Below are 15,094 nucleotides of genomic sequence, written 5' to 3'. Positions count from 1 at the left end.
AAGGAGATGTGACTGCGCATTTGGGGTGTATCTTAATTAGTTTATTGGAGACTTTAAATGGGGAAACATTTGGAGAAAGCTCAGAAATGACATAGATTTAGACATTTGGAAATGTTTGTCATAGCAAAGGAGATGCTTGGCGTGCCGACAGAGCAGATGCCTGGACATGGACGTTTGGAGATGTAAAGCCCAACATGCATCACCACATGCCTTTCATGAGATGCTAAGCAACCCAGAAGCCAGAAGGATCCATAGGGGCTGAGAGCTATCTGAAACCAGAAGCCGAGAGAGGATGCAGTCGCCAGTCATGTGTCTTCCCATGTGACAGACATCAGCCTCTCGAGTCAAATTATCTTTCTTTGGATGCCTTAATTTGGACATTTTTATGGCCTTACAACTGTAAACTTGTAACTTAATAAATCCCCTTTATAAAAACCAACCCATTTCTCGTATGTTGCATTCTGGCAGCATTAGCAAACCAAAACAACCCCTGATCTAGCTGGTACATCCAGATTACACAACCATATAATTGAAGAGCTAGAAGGAACTTTAGAGATTATCTGTCTCAAGTCTAAAGCAGTTTTATAGATAAAGGAACCAAGGCTCATAACTGACTTTCCTAGGGTCTTACTGTTGACTGTTGATTTTTCCTGCTTTATTTGAAAAGAGGAAAATTTAAAAATTTGCATTGGGATACAGTCAGAAAATATTATTTTTGCACTTCAGGGCATGTGCTTCTCAATATTTTAAGGTATAAGGGAAGACAAATTAAGAATCACATAGAAACTTTGTGGACATTGGAATCAGAACCAAAGACAGAGGATAGTAATTCGCATCTTATGAACACCTCCTGGGTAGCATCTCTGGTGATTAGTTCCAAGTTTGCCAAATTCACTGTCTCCCTGTCCTACACATTAGTGTTGGCTATACACTGCCGACATCTTGCTGTTTGCATTTCTTACTTCGTTTTTTATTGGTTTTTTTTTCTGCTCCTTGCTAATACCAGTTTCTATTTATATAAACTTTTTCCAAATAAGATAGAATATAATTGGTTACATTTTAGTTTGCTGAATTATGTCATATTTCATGCCTGGCTTCTTAGGATTATATCCAGGTCACAGTGTTAAATGTTCATAAAACTTTAGACTTCTGTGTATATCCTGTTGCTTGATTTCATTTTGAGATGGCTAATTTAAGCCATTATTTTCATATTGGGTTCATTTACCTCTTGGAGAGTAACTTTAGATCCAAATTCTTGTGGAGGAGGGGAGCGGGTGGAGTAGCTCTAGGCAGGGAAGTTGGGTGGCTTACCTCCATGTACATCCTATATGCAAATAAATTGCATTAAGGTATTTGTTGTCAGTAATCATGGGCTTTAAATTCTATCCTAATGTTTCATGCTTGTTTTGTCCAAGTAGTAGAGAAGGGTATAAAAATGGAATTCTTCAAATTAATTCAGCAAACATTTGTTGAGTGCTTATAATATACTGAATGTTACTTTAGCTCATGTAATCCTCATAAAACTCCTCTGAGACACATACCTTTTTTTTTTTTTTTAACATGGGCAGGCACCGGGAATTGAACCTGGGTCTCCGGCATGGCAGGCGAGAACTGCCTGCTGAGCCACCTTGGACTGCCCCATGTAGTTTTATTGTATCTATTTAAGTGACAAGAAAACTGAGGCAGAGGATGATTATTTGCCCTAGGACACAGAGCTAGTAAGAGAATGCATCAGAATTTGAACTTGGGCTGTCTTGACTGCAAAGTCAGACTTAATTTATTTGCTTATTCATTTGCGCATTCATTTGTTCGTTCATTCTTTCTTTCAACATATATTTAATGAGACCCTATTACATTTCAGAGTCAATTCTAGGGATATAGCAGTGATGGCAAAGGCCTTTCCTTCATGGATGTTATGCTTTGCTAACCATTTTATATGAAGTCATCGTATATTCTCTTCTGTCATCTAGTCTAAGGTAGTTTGATGCTGTTGCTCTTTTCAGTTTCTCCTCAAGAAGGTATCAGAGAAAGGTTTGATTACTGGAAGGCACTTCTCCAGTCAGCTAAGATAACCCCTTTGAACAGACAGAAATGAGGAAAGCATTCGAGACAGATACTGTTTCTTTCTTCTTGAATTACCAAGGACAATCGAAGCTTCTGAGACTATTATAGGGTTTATCATCTTGAAGGTCAAGAATCAAGAATTTCTATCTTTTGTTATGGCTAATGTCCCCTTGCTTTAATTTTGGCTAATTTTCTCTTAGGTTTTCTGCAAACTTGATTAAAAATTATTCAGTACCCTAATCATTGGATGATAGAAGACAGTGAGAAAGATGCTAATTTGCCTTTTGCCTTTAAGAGATTTTGTTCTTTGGCCCAAGATTGAATTGTGAAATAGGAGGGAGAAGGTCATCTTTGGCGCTTTGCCATCTCCTCTTTCTGCTATGCTTTCCTTCCTCCTCCTAGCTCCCCAGTCTCACAGCCAGCAAACTTATCATTAATACCCTGCTACAGTGTTAACGCATACCTAAAAGTGTTAACTCATAACTAAAGGCCTTGCATCCTTTCTTGGCCTTTCTCCCGTCCTATGGACTGGTAATCCTGACTAAGCTGGGAATACACAGTTCAAGCAATAGACTGTGAAGGCTTAATTATGACCCTGCCTGGAGAATATGCATTTTAATAGAAGACATTTCTGTTCTTCCCTCATTTGAAAGTAGTAAATAAATAAAACACACCACTTGTGCAATGTTGAACTAACTAAAAGTTTAAATTATTAAACTTTTTATAGGACCTAGTTTCCTCTGCACAACTTTATATTGCATTTTGAAATATTCAGGTTTCCCCATATTGTTTTTTAAAATTGAGTGTGGTATATTGAATTCAGAGGAGGGAGTACTTTCTGACCATTGCATGTCTTACTTTTTATTATATCTTAGGATAAATTATCCTGCCCAGAGTATCCCATTCTTTCTACAAACATTCTTTATATTTAAATATTTATATTTCAACATAATAGGGTCTCATTAAATAGATGTTGAAATATAAATATTTATATATAAAGAATATATATAAAGTTGTATTTTCTTAGCATCAGAACCTCTGCTGGGTGGTACAGCATTGCTATGTACTATTCAACTGCCAGTGATCCACAAACTTACTACTTATATTTTACATTTTTGCAGTGCTTTACTGTTTACAATTTAAAAAACTTTTCTCACCTATCATCTCATTTAATTTTCTACATGCTTGCTATAGCACTACACAAGTATGTAAAGATAATCGTCCCTGTGGATGAGTAATTAAGATAATATTAATCCCAGTTTTCATAGCAAGAAAATGAAGCACAGGGAAGTTAAGTGACTTTGACTCTAGATCTTGTGTCCTTTCTTCTAGATCACAGCCTACCTATAAAATCAGGACTTTTCTCAAATTATGTGCCTAGTAGTCTTCTCTGGCATTTGAGTGTTTATGTCACTAAGTTTCGGCATTGCATTTGTTCCAGTTGAATTTCACCACTTTTTAACTAGGACTTTTTCTTTTTTTTCTAGTTTTTATAGTTCCTCCTAATTTAGTGTCATCTGCATTCAGATGTGATAGAATATTCTTAGTTTCTGCATTGAAGTAATTTGTCCATTTATGATCCTTAGGGAATTAACCTAACCTCCCAAAATAGCAGTTTTGGTTCTGTAAAGATTGTTTTAAAAAATCATCACCCTGATGATTGGAGTAAATCCAGTTTTTCCTTATAGTCTGTACCTATTTTATTTTCATTCTCTGTTTTTCCAGTCTAACTGGAACTTGTTCCATTCAACTGTTGAGATCACAGTAAAGTAAACACAGATTTTTGCACCTCTCAAAGAAGGTCCTTTTCTTTGGTATAATGATTGAAAGCATTTAAAAATATTTGTCTAACTAGTTGCACAGTTCTTCTTAGACTAATCTTGTCTATACTTAATGTTTCTTATATTTATTTTTAGTATATTGACTCAATTTCTCATTTTTTTCTGGAAAAAATTTATCTTTCATATCCATAGCTTTTGGGGTTTTGCCTTCTCATTGTAATTGGGAGAGTCTGTTCTTAAGCAGGTAGGGCTAATTTCTTGACCACCCATAGTGTTCCTCTTTCAACTAGAGTTTTTGTCACTTCATCATATGCCATTTAATACTTTATTAATACATTTGGTTTATTGCTCCATAATTGTTTCTTGTGATTACTCCCCACTGTGATTTTAATTAATAGTCCTAGAGGACAGAGATTATGTGTTAATACATCCTTCAAGAAGAAACCCAAGGAAAAATAGACAGAACCTGTCGTAGAGTGTGTGCAGTAATTCAGTTTTTCAGTAAGTATTTATTTGAATGCTACTGTTTGCCATCCATTCTGCTAGGGATGCACAGTCAAGCAATGGATCATTGGACTTATACTCTAGTAAGAGGTTCAGACAAAACTCATCATTCAAGACAGTGTGATATGTTATTTGAGGGAGTAAGTATGATGTGTTATCTATGTATGTGGTGTATGTGTATATAGAGGAGGCTCCTCAGAAGGTATCTGGGAAGGTGGCTTCTGAGATCGCGCTGAGACCTTTTGATAGTTAGGTTCTGGTGTCAGCTTGGCCAGGTGATTGTGTGCAGTTGTCTGGTTAGGCAAGCACTGGCCTGACCATTGCTGCAAGGATATTTTATAGCTGGTTGATAAATCCGAAGGCTGCTATATTAAATCATCAGTCAGTTGGTTGCATCTGTGGCTGATTATATCTGCAGTCAACACAGGCCTGTCTCCCACAATAATTCAATCAGTCAGAGACTTTTAAGGGAAAAAGAGAGGCTTATTCACTGCTTTTTCAGCAGGTGAGCCTCTCCTGTGGAGTTCGTCCAGACCCTTCATCAGAGCTGCCAGCTTCACAGCCTGCCCTATGGATTTTGGACTCTTCTATTCCCACTCTTGTGTGAGACACCTTTATAAATCTCATATTTACAGATTTCTCCCATAGGTTCTGTTTCTCTAGAGAACACTGACTGACACAGACCTAAAAGATAAATTAGGGTTCCCGAGATTTAGCAGGGTTGAGGAGGTTAGAGGGCTGTTGGTATAGTATGCACATGTGGCAGAAGACACTTCTATCTAGCTGTAGGGTAAATAGTTTCATTATCTTTGGAGCATGGGGTTCAGGTGAGGGCTTAAAGATATAACAGGAACTTGGGGTGGCCTCATTAAGTGCTTGGGCTTTATCCCCAAGAACAAGGATTTTTTAACCCAGGGAAGGCATGATCAAATCTGTAGTTTAGAGTCGTCTAGCTCTTCTGTGGAGAATGGTTTGACTATAGAAGAGCTGTGGGGAGACTACTATGTAAGAGATCATTAAAGTAACAAAGGGTAGAGATGATAGTGATGAGAATGAGGGTAGGTTAAGTGAAAGGTGAAAGGATTCAAGACATTTAGCGGAGGGAGTCCTTGAAAATTATTAGATTAGGGATGGAGCACAGAAAGAGAAAAAGAGATAGGGTCAAAGATATTTGGAGGGCGGGCCACAGTGGCTCAGCAGGTAAGAGTGCTTGCTTGCCATGCCCGAGGACCCGGGTTCAGTTCCCGGTGCCTGCCCATGTGAATAAAAAAAAAATCATAAAAAAGAAAAAAAAGATATTTGGAAATCCTTTAGTGTTCTGTTCCTCTCCCATTCCTCCATGCATTGATTTTAGGTAGTCATAGATCTTGATCTATAATATCCACATTTGTACCCAGTATGACATTTATATTTTAACATTTTCTAAAGTTTCTAGAGTAAGACTTGGATTATAAAGCATAGTTTATATGCTAGAGATAATGTGTCGTAAGATTAAACAGCATACTTAGTTAAATAAAATAATTTACAATAATGGAAAAGTCATTTAATCTGTCAATGAAATGTAAAGATATAATCCTATTTTAAAAATTGTATGCAGAGAAAGAAGACTGAGATTCCAGGAAGATGGCAGAATAGGATAGGTTGAGTTCACCCCTGCTCCAAGGCACAGCTAGAGAAGGGATACGGAAGGCGACTGGGAGGGTCTTCTCCACCACATAGGGAAGCCCTGGTTGTAAAAGCTGAAGGATTGAGGCACAGAGAACTGAAGACTATCCAGTTAGTACAAACAGCCTAACGCCACACCCCTTTCAAAGTGGAGACCCGGAGCCCTCAGGAGTATAGGGACAGGGAAACAGAGACAAGGAAGTAAGCCAAGCCATGCTCCTAGAGCATGCTATTTTCACACGCACTGCCCCTGCCCCATGACCTGTGATTACCCCCCACACCCTACCCACCTGAACCCATTCATCCTCCAACCAATCGCCCCGAACCCCACCCCCACATCGCCGCCACACACCCCTGCCCTGAGTGTGCAGGCTTGTCCTAGCCCAACCCACCTCTCCTGCGCAAGCGCAGTCTCACCCTGCCGCTCCGGAGACAATGCACCCGCGCCCAGCCCCGTGACTCGCCCCTGCCCACTGGAGGCAGTTACCTGTGCATCTGGACTGTGGGCCCTCGCCTTCATACCTGGGCTATACCCACCCCCCGCCCAGACAGCTCGCTCGCTCTCTCCCTCTCTCTCCCTCTCTCTCCCTCTCTCTCCCTCTCTCTCCCTCTCTCTCCCTCTCTCTCCCTCTCTCTCCCTCTCTCTCACTCTCTCTTTCTCTCTCTCTCCCTCCCTCTCCCTCCCTCTCCCTCCCTCTCTCTCCCTCTCTCTCTCTCTCTCTCTCTCCAGCGTACCACCCCCTAGACCCGCGCACCCATACAGCCACATCTTTTCTGAGGACCGACCTCTTGACATCTGCACCCCAACCCCCGACCCACACATGCACACCCTTAGCCCACTCCTCCCCAACACCCTACACCCCCCCACACCCATCACACCCCCCCCACATCTCCCCCCCGGCACAAGAGCCCTGCTCCCACACCTTGCAGGTGCTCATGTGTACATCTGTGCTACACAGCTCCTCTCTGCACACACGTGCACCCCTGCCCCAACACCCCTACACCTGCACACCTGTGACAGGGCTCCACCTACCTGACATCACCCACCCCTGACCCACAATCTGCAACCCCCACGACCTGCGCCTGACCCTACACATTTGCACATCCACATCCTGGGCTCCCGGACTGCTCCACCTGTGTAAGGAAACACCTGGGCCCTACCCTCTCTGTGCCCCAACCACTGTGCTACCTACCCCACACCCTGACACCCACGACCTACAGGCTCCACTGTGCCTACCCACATCCTACCTGTGCACCAGCCCCCATGCATCCACATGGTCCCCCCTCTGCCTCCCACAGTGTCCCCCACCCTACACCCTGTTCTTGTGCTCCAAGGCCTGCCTGAGCTGCACCCTGCCCCCATACCTTTACACCCCCATGCCCCACACTCCATGCTCCCAGGCACCAGAGTGTCTGATCCATGCCTACACCTGAACCACTACCTGTCACCGCACTGTAGTGCCGTGTCCCACACCCCATATCCTGCTCCACACCCATCCCACAAATGCAAAGCTTTAGACAATGAATAAAATTAACTTCCAAAGTAACCCTCAAGATATTTACATACCTCAAAGGCAACAGAATATCAATAAGCATAACAAGATGCGGACAGATAGAGCCCAGCTTAACAACCAAATTAAAACACCGGAGGACACACAGACTTTGGAACAACTAATCAGTGATGTTCATATAACTCTACTAAATAAAATCAATGGGATGGCTAATGGCAAAGGAGATGAAGAAGACACTAGACAAGCATAAAGAGGAATTTGAAACAATAGATAGAAAAATAGCAGATAGAAAAGAGATTAAAGATGCTGCAGACCAGATAAAAAATATACTAGAGACAGACAACAGAGATTTGAAGAAGCAGAAGAAAGAATAAGTGAACTAGAGGACAGGACAACTGATTTTTTTTTTTTTTTTTTTTTTTTTTTTTTTTTTAAAAGGGAAGGAAAGACAGAGAAGGAAGGAAGGATGGAAGAAGAAAGGGAAACATCTTTAAACATTTTCTTGTTTTTATTATATTTTGTTTGTTTGTTTGTTTTTTACATGGGCTGGGGCCGGGAATCGAGCCGGGGTCCTCCGGCATGGCAGGCAAGCACTCTTGCCCGCTGAGCCACCGCGGCCCGCCCAGGACAACTGATTTTGAGCACATGAAAGAGCAAATGGCAAAAAAAACAAAGGAAAAATTTGAATTGGGTCTCAGGAAAATGATGGACAAAACAAAGCACACAAATGTATTAATGCTTGGTGCCCCAGGAGACGAAGAGAAGAGTAAAGGTCTAGGAAGATGAATTGAGGATATAATGGGGGACACTTCCCAGCCCTTACAAAGGGCATAAATATGCAAATGAAAGAAGCCCAACACTCCAAATAGAATAAATCCAAATAGGCCCACCCCAGTACACATACTGGTCTGTCAGATATTTAAGAGAAGCAGAAAATCCTGAAAGTGACGAAAGAAAAACAATCTGCTACTACAAGGGAAACCACTTAAGACTGAGTTCAGGCTACTCAACTGGTGCCATAGAAGTGAGAAGGCAGTGATACGATATGTTGAAGATCCTGAAAGAGAAAGACTTCCTGCCAAGAATTCTGTACCCAGCCGAATTGTCTAAAACTGAGGGAGAGGGTGGTGCGACGGTGGCTCAGTAGGCAGAATTCTCGCCTGTCATGCTGGAGACCTGGGTTCGATTTCTGGTGCCTGCCCATGCAAAATAATAATAATAAATAAATAAATAAATAAAACTGAGGGAGAGATTAAAATTTTCACAGACAAATGCTGAATGAATGTGTCAACAAGAGACTGACCCTGTAAGAAATACTAAAGGAAGGTCTGGAGGAGGGCACAGAATTAAAAGAGTACCAGTCAGGGTAACTTAAAGGATAGAAAGAGAAAGAGGGAAAAGAACATAGAGATCTGACAGAATCCAAAGGATAAGATGGTGGATTTAAGAAATGCCTTTACAGTAATAATGTTGAGCGTTAATGGAATAAACTTACCAATTAAAAGATAAAGATTGGCAGAATGGATTAAGAAATATAATCCAGCTATATGCTGCTTACAAGAGATTCATTTTAAGACACAAGGATACAAACAGACTGAAAGTGAAAGGATGGAAAAATATTTTCCATGCAACCTGTAACCAGAAGAAACCAGGAGTAGCTATACTAATATCAGACAAAATAGGCTTTAAATGTAAAGGTATCATAAGAGACAAAGAAGGACACTATATATTAATAAAAGGGACAATTCACCAAGAAGGAATAACAGTCATAATGTTTATGCTCCCAGTCAAGGAGTTTCAAAGTATATGAAACAAACTGGTAAAATTGAAGGGAACGGTAGATATTTTAACAGTAATAGTATTGGACGTCAATACACCACTCTCCTCTATAGACAGAACAAGCAGACAGAGGATCAGCAAGAAAATGCAGAACTTAAACAATTTGATAAATGATATTAGACCTAACAGACACATATGGGTTCAGGGTATAGGGGAAAACTGCTATTGCATGCTATAGGCTATGTTTAACAGGAAAGCATCAATAATACCACAGCAACACCAGGGTTAAATAATGGGGGAAGGGACAAGTGTTAAGGGGAGATTTTGATTTCTGTTTGGTGAGGATGTGTTTATTAGTTAAATTTCTCTTGGGAACAATGAAATTATCCAACAGTTGATGGACTGTAGACTTTAGACATTATACATGATACCCAGTGAGTGGAGGTGGCTAAAGGATGCACTGTCTGAGAAGTAGATTGGTGAATAATATTGTGAAGCATGCCACATTGTGAATGAACTTGTGAAATATTTTGTGAAGCAAAATAAACCAGAAACATAAGAGCGATTATTGTATGGTCTCATTAGAAAATATAAGAAAACAGGGGCCTAGATTGTAAAGTTTATAGCAGTCACATTTAGTCCAGAGTGGTAATTGTTATTTCTGGATTTTGAAAAGCTGTTCTATGTACGTATAACCTGGATACATCCCAGAGCATATTAAGCAGATACTCAAAGAGTATTGGCACAGTCACTTGAGGAATGGGAGAAATTTATATGGAACCATTAAACTTAACCACTGGGGAAACCCCTGATACTGTGTCAAACATTAGGGACAATCCAAATCAATAGGCCAAGCCCTTGATCTTGAGGTTTGCTCTTGTGAAGCTTTTGTATGTAGCAGAGAATCTTAGACTGCCTGTAGGTATGCATGAGTTACTTCTGGAGGACCTCTTTTGTTGCTTAGATGTGGCCTCTCTCTCTCTAAGCCCAAGTCTGCAAGTGAAATCATTGCCCTCCTCCCTACATGGGACATGACATCCAGGGGTGAAAGTCTCCCTGGTGTGGGAGATGACCCCCAGGGATGAGTCCAGCCCTGGTACCATGGGAGCAACAATTCCATACTGAATAAAAGGGGAAATGAAGTGTAACAAACTTTGAGTGGATGAGAGAGTTCAAATAGAGTTGAGAGGCCACTCTGGAGGTCAGTCTTACACAAGCTTCAGTTAGACATTGCTACCTACCATAACTTGCCAAACCCAACCAAAACCATTCCTGCTAATACTAAAGAACACCTAGGGTGTTATATAAGATTCTACAAAGGTTCCATGCCCTAGGGTAACGTTCCAGAAGCCTTCAAACTTCACATGTTTTCCTGGATCAGATAAGTCCTGAAATGCAGAGGGCCAGCCTCTCCAGAACATCAACTAATTACATCCCCCTATCCCATATTATTGACAGCCCCTTCCAACATGAAAAATTTTAAATGGGCATGGCCCAAATACCCCTGAAGAGTGGGAGAAAGATCAAAGGTCATGGCAGAGTTATAAGGAGAAGGTAGAGTTTAACAAGCGAGTATGATTGCTGAATCATCATATTGGTATTTCTTTTAGTCTCCAGTATCTTAGAGAGCCTGGAAGTAAAACCCCCAAATTGTGGAATTGTAACCCATACTGGATTCTGAAATCTGTTCTACAACTGATTGTTGTGATGTGCTTTGAAATTTATTTCTTTTTTGTATATATGTTATTCTTCACAAAAAAGAAAAAAAATTTCTTCTAGCCTCTGGTGTTTTGGAGCAGCTAGAAGGAAAAATCTGAAATAATGGAATGATAACCCATAACAAACCCTGAAATCTGTTCTGTGACTACATATTGAAGTGTACTTTGAAAATCATTGCATTTTCTTTCTTTTCTTGGTATATATGTTATATTTTAATAATAACAAAAGTTTTAAAAATTCTCTGAATTAAAAATCAGTTAATTGGTGATCTGTTTATTAGGCTAGGAGGGAATGTGGGCTTTGTATTGCTCATACTTAACTGAAATCAAAATCTAGGCATAAAAAACGAAGTCTTTAATAAAGAAAAAAATAAAAAGTAGTAAAAACAGTTGTTAGATACACAGATAGCTCTAAATAGCACAGGGTTATCAAAAGCCAGTTGTGGTTCCTTGGCAGAGTCTGGATCAATAATGAAATCCCACGTTATTTCTTTGGGATTCTGTTTCACCCTGACCAGTTCACTCCTAAGTGCCATCTAGGAAGTGGTTCTTTTTATTTCCCTTACTCACTTTTTTCTTTCCTTCCCTCCTTTTTTTTTTTTTCTTTTTTTTTTATAAGTTAATCTGTTTTTTACCAGGCTTCCCTTAAATTCTTGGACTTGAGAAGCTTTCTTAAGAGGTATAGATAACAAAGAACTGGCACCTTTTATTTATTTATTTCTTTGTTTGTTTGTTTGTTTATATCTTTGTGCTACCAAAGCAGCTCAGTGATTTTGTATTTACCACTACTCTGGATCTTGAGTTCTACATTTGTAAAAGGAGAAGGCTGTAGTAGATTATTGATAAAGAACTCCCAGCAAAGATTCTTCTGCACTACCCTTTTCTTTCTTTGGGTTCTCTATATCCTGTTGCTTCCTCCCCTTTTGTTATTTGAGGATCCCACTGGTACTGGAGATTTGTTATCAGAGCCACTTCTGTGGCTTCTCCCCAGGCCCTACAGGCAGAACCAAAGGATTAAGCATGAGTTAGTGCAAAGCAGACCTAGGGGAAGAGAAAAGGCAACACAGGAGCTGAAAGTCCTGTGTTTTAAATACTTAGAATATAGGGAAACCTGCTTAAATATAGGTTTTAAATATAAAAACCTATATTTAAACCAGATAATGTTTGAGGATTTGTTTTGTTTTTCGTTTTTTTGTGCGTGAGTTTTGTTTTTCCTTGGGGTTGGAAAGGTGGGAGCGGTGCTGAAGAGGGGAAAGGAGAAACCTCAGTATGTTGACCACAAGCCAGACTGCTCCTAAGGATACAAGACATGGGTTTCCCTACAAAGGTCACAATTCTCTTTCCCTCAAGTCCACCATTTGCATTTTCTCTGCTGTTACTGCAACCCCACCTCACATTCACCTTCAGGTGCTGCTCTATAGCACGTTCATAACTTCTATATAACCAGTGTCCTCCTAAAATCCAGCTCAAGTTCATTTCCTCTCTCAATGCTGATTAACCCCACCGATCACCAATCACACTTAAGTACTCTTGGACTTTATTAGATGTGATTCTTTAAAAAGTATATTGAAAATAGATGCACATATGAAATACGAAGTTACCAAGTCATATTGTATATGTCACAATATATATGGTAATATCTTCCATTACGTATTTTAAATACACTAGAAATAAGGTGACTTTTCACATATTGATCTATTTATCCCACAGATGAAAAATCTGAAGAATAATCCTTCAACTATAAAGTCATTTGACCTTATTTGTTCTCTGTGTACATAGTGATAGGTGTGACATTGAAATTGATCCCAGCTTGGAAATTGGCATGTTTATTTTTGTACAGTTGTTCTTATTGGGACTACAAGGGTGTAGCATTGAAAGCTTTTTCAAAAAATGTATTGCTCCTGCTGTGATACTAAAAAATGGTAAAATTTCAATTTTAAGTTATGTCCACTCTACAGAAGTTTAATAAAATAGACATTTTTAAAAGATGACTTTGTTTACTTGGCACATTTTAAAGCTGAGTGGATCTGCTGCGACCACTGGTTGTTGATTGTATTGGTTTGCCACTAGAACCACCTCCTCAATCTATGACTGCAATAAAGGTTACTCCTGTGAATTGAAGATAAGGAAAATACTTTTCATTCATTCCACCGACCCCTCTTTACCGTCAACTCCTTACCCATCACTGTTCTCACTTCGACTAAAGCAATGATAGGATTGCAACACCTTTTCCTCTTTCTCATACGGTTTGTAAATTAAGAGTTGACTTTTGCTGATTCCCTTTTGTTGTGTTACCTTGATGCTAGTTTTATCTTTCGTTTCACCAGTGGAGACCATACTGGTTTGCCTTTTGTAATCTTCTAGGGAGCCAAGGACCAGGTCTAACTTATGTTGCTAAACATGGTATAGTAGAAATTTGTGAGTTTGTGGAATGAGGTAGAATAGGATTGAAAGACTTTGAAGAGTACTTTATTGCATGCTTTTGAGGTAATGTGTTTGCAATGAATGGTCTTTTGTGGGTCTCAAAATTCCCTAGAAAGAGTACTGAGTTTTTTGTTTTGTTTTTATTTTTGAACTTTTTATCTTTTGTCTCTTTACCCCCTTCCCCCTCCACCTGCACCCAACTCTCTCGCTTGCTTACAGTTGTCAAGGATCAGGGATCTCTGGAGCCACCATAGAGTAACAACCTAGTTAAGTAAGGTGAAAATTAAGTGATGTCTCGATCCCCATCGTGGTCCAGGTGGGACTGGTTTGGGGAAGACACAGCTGAATAGATATTTAGGATAACTCAGTTTCAGGGTGACCGTTGCCTTTTAAACTCTCCAGGAAAAAAAACATGTCATTGTTATGATGAAAACAACCGGGAGGGGCGGTGATGGTGAGGAGGAGAACCAAAGTAAAATTTGTGTAAGGCTAAACGTCGCAGAGAAGAACCAAAATAAGATTTGTAGAAAGATGTCGCACAGTAGAAGGACGGGCGGGTCGACCACAGCACCTGTGAGGGGCACCCGCAGGCGGGAGGGCCAGGGTCGGCGGGCGGGGCGGCGGTGGGCGTTGCCAGCAGGCGTGGCCAGGGGGCGTGGCGGGGTGGGCGTGGCCGGCGGGCGGTGGCGCCGGCGCCGGCAGTTGGAAGGGGGTGGAGTTGCCCTTGGAGGCGGCACCGGTCCTGGGCCCCGAGGCCCGCGGCGCCCTATCGGGCCCGAGCCGAGTGGCCCCGCGGAGCCGGCGCGCTCCCGCCTGCAGGGGGAGGGCGGACGGGGCGTGGGGACCGGCCAGGCCGCGACGGGCGCTGTTTCTCTTTCACTTTCCTTCCCTCCGGGGCTGGCGCGCTGGCGGGCGAGGAGCGGCGGCGGTGGCGGCCGCGGGGTAGGTACTGGCAGGCCTGGGAGCGGCACCGAGGGGCTGGGATCCGGGCGCCCCGCGCTCCCCACCCAAGTTTGCGCCCTGAGCGGGAGCGGCGCCTCAAGGCACCTGCCGGGGCCGGCCCTGTCCAGAGCCGGGAAACCGTCCTCCCGGGCGGGCGGGTCGGGGTCTGGGGGCCTCGGAGCCGCGCCCAGCGCTCGGGAGCCGAGAGTGCGGCCGAAAGCCGGCCTGGGTGGAGCGGGCGCGTTCTTCTCCGCGCAACTCCGGCCCGGCGCGGGCTGCGCGTCCGCCAGGCCCGGGCTCGCGCACCTGCAGGCGGGCGGGGCGGACGCTGGCTTGGACCGCGCGCTGCTGCGCCGCAGGGTCCCGCCGGAGGACGCTTGGCTCCCTCCCGCCGGCGTCACTGCAAATACTTGCTTCTTGTAACTGTCTCGGTGACGGGGCTCGGTGGCTCACGATCTAAATTAACTACTACCCCAGGTCGGGACCGTGTGTTTCCGCTTTCAAAGGACTTTCTCTTACTTTGGAGCTTCGTGACAAACCTGTGGGAAAGGCAGGGCAGGTAATTCCAGTTGTACAGAGGAGGAAGCCGCGACCCAGGTACGGATATTAAGTGACTTGCTGAAGGTCATACAGGGTTGAGGACAAGAACCCAGACCAGAATTACGCCTACCCCCTCCAGGGTCTGCTAATTTTGTTTTCTTTCTGT

At 42.2% G+C, this 15,094-nt stretch overlaps 1 protein-coding gene across 13 annotated transcripts in view; it reads left to right on the top strand.

Annotated features, from left to right (window-relative positions):
* The window catches only part of PCGF5 (polycomb group ring finger 5), a 245,976-nt gene that overhangs the window by 50,947 nt on the left and 179,935 nt on the right, over nucleotides 1–15,094 (top strand). For 5 of the 13 annotated variants that reach the window (XM_077125469.1, XM_077125474.1, XM_077125470.1 and 2 more), the window contains exon 1: nucleotides 14,729–14,985. The exons of 2 other annotated variants lie outside the window; for them this stretch is intronic. The gene's annotated coding sequence lies outside the window, so the exon portion shown is untranslated. Of the gene's footprint in view, nucleotides 1–14,264; nucleotides 14,389–14,727; nucleotides 14,986–15,094 lie in introns of those variants that run through there. 6 more of the 13 variants (XM_077125476.1, XM_077125473.1, XM_077125464.1 and 3 more) reach the window with 5 other exon arrangements.

Source organism: Tamandua tetradactyla, chromosome 13, assembly GCF_023851605.1.
Source record: "Tamandua tetradactyla isolate mTamTet1 chromosome 13, mTamTet1.pri, whole genome shotgun sequence".
Taxonomy (NCBI): domain Eukaryota; kingdom Metazoa; phylum Chordata; class Mammalia; order Pilosa; family Myrmecophagidae; genus Tamandua; species Tamandua tetradactyla.
Note: the sequence above shows the minus strand (reverse complement) of the source record. Positions and strands in the feature narration are given on the sequence as shown.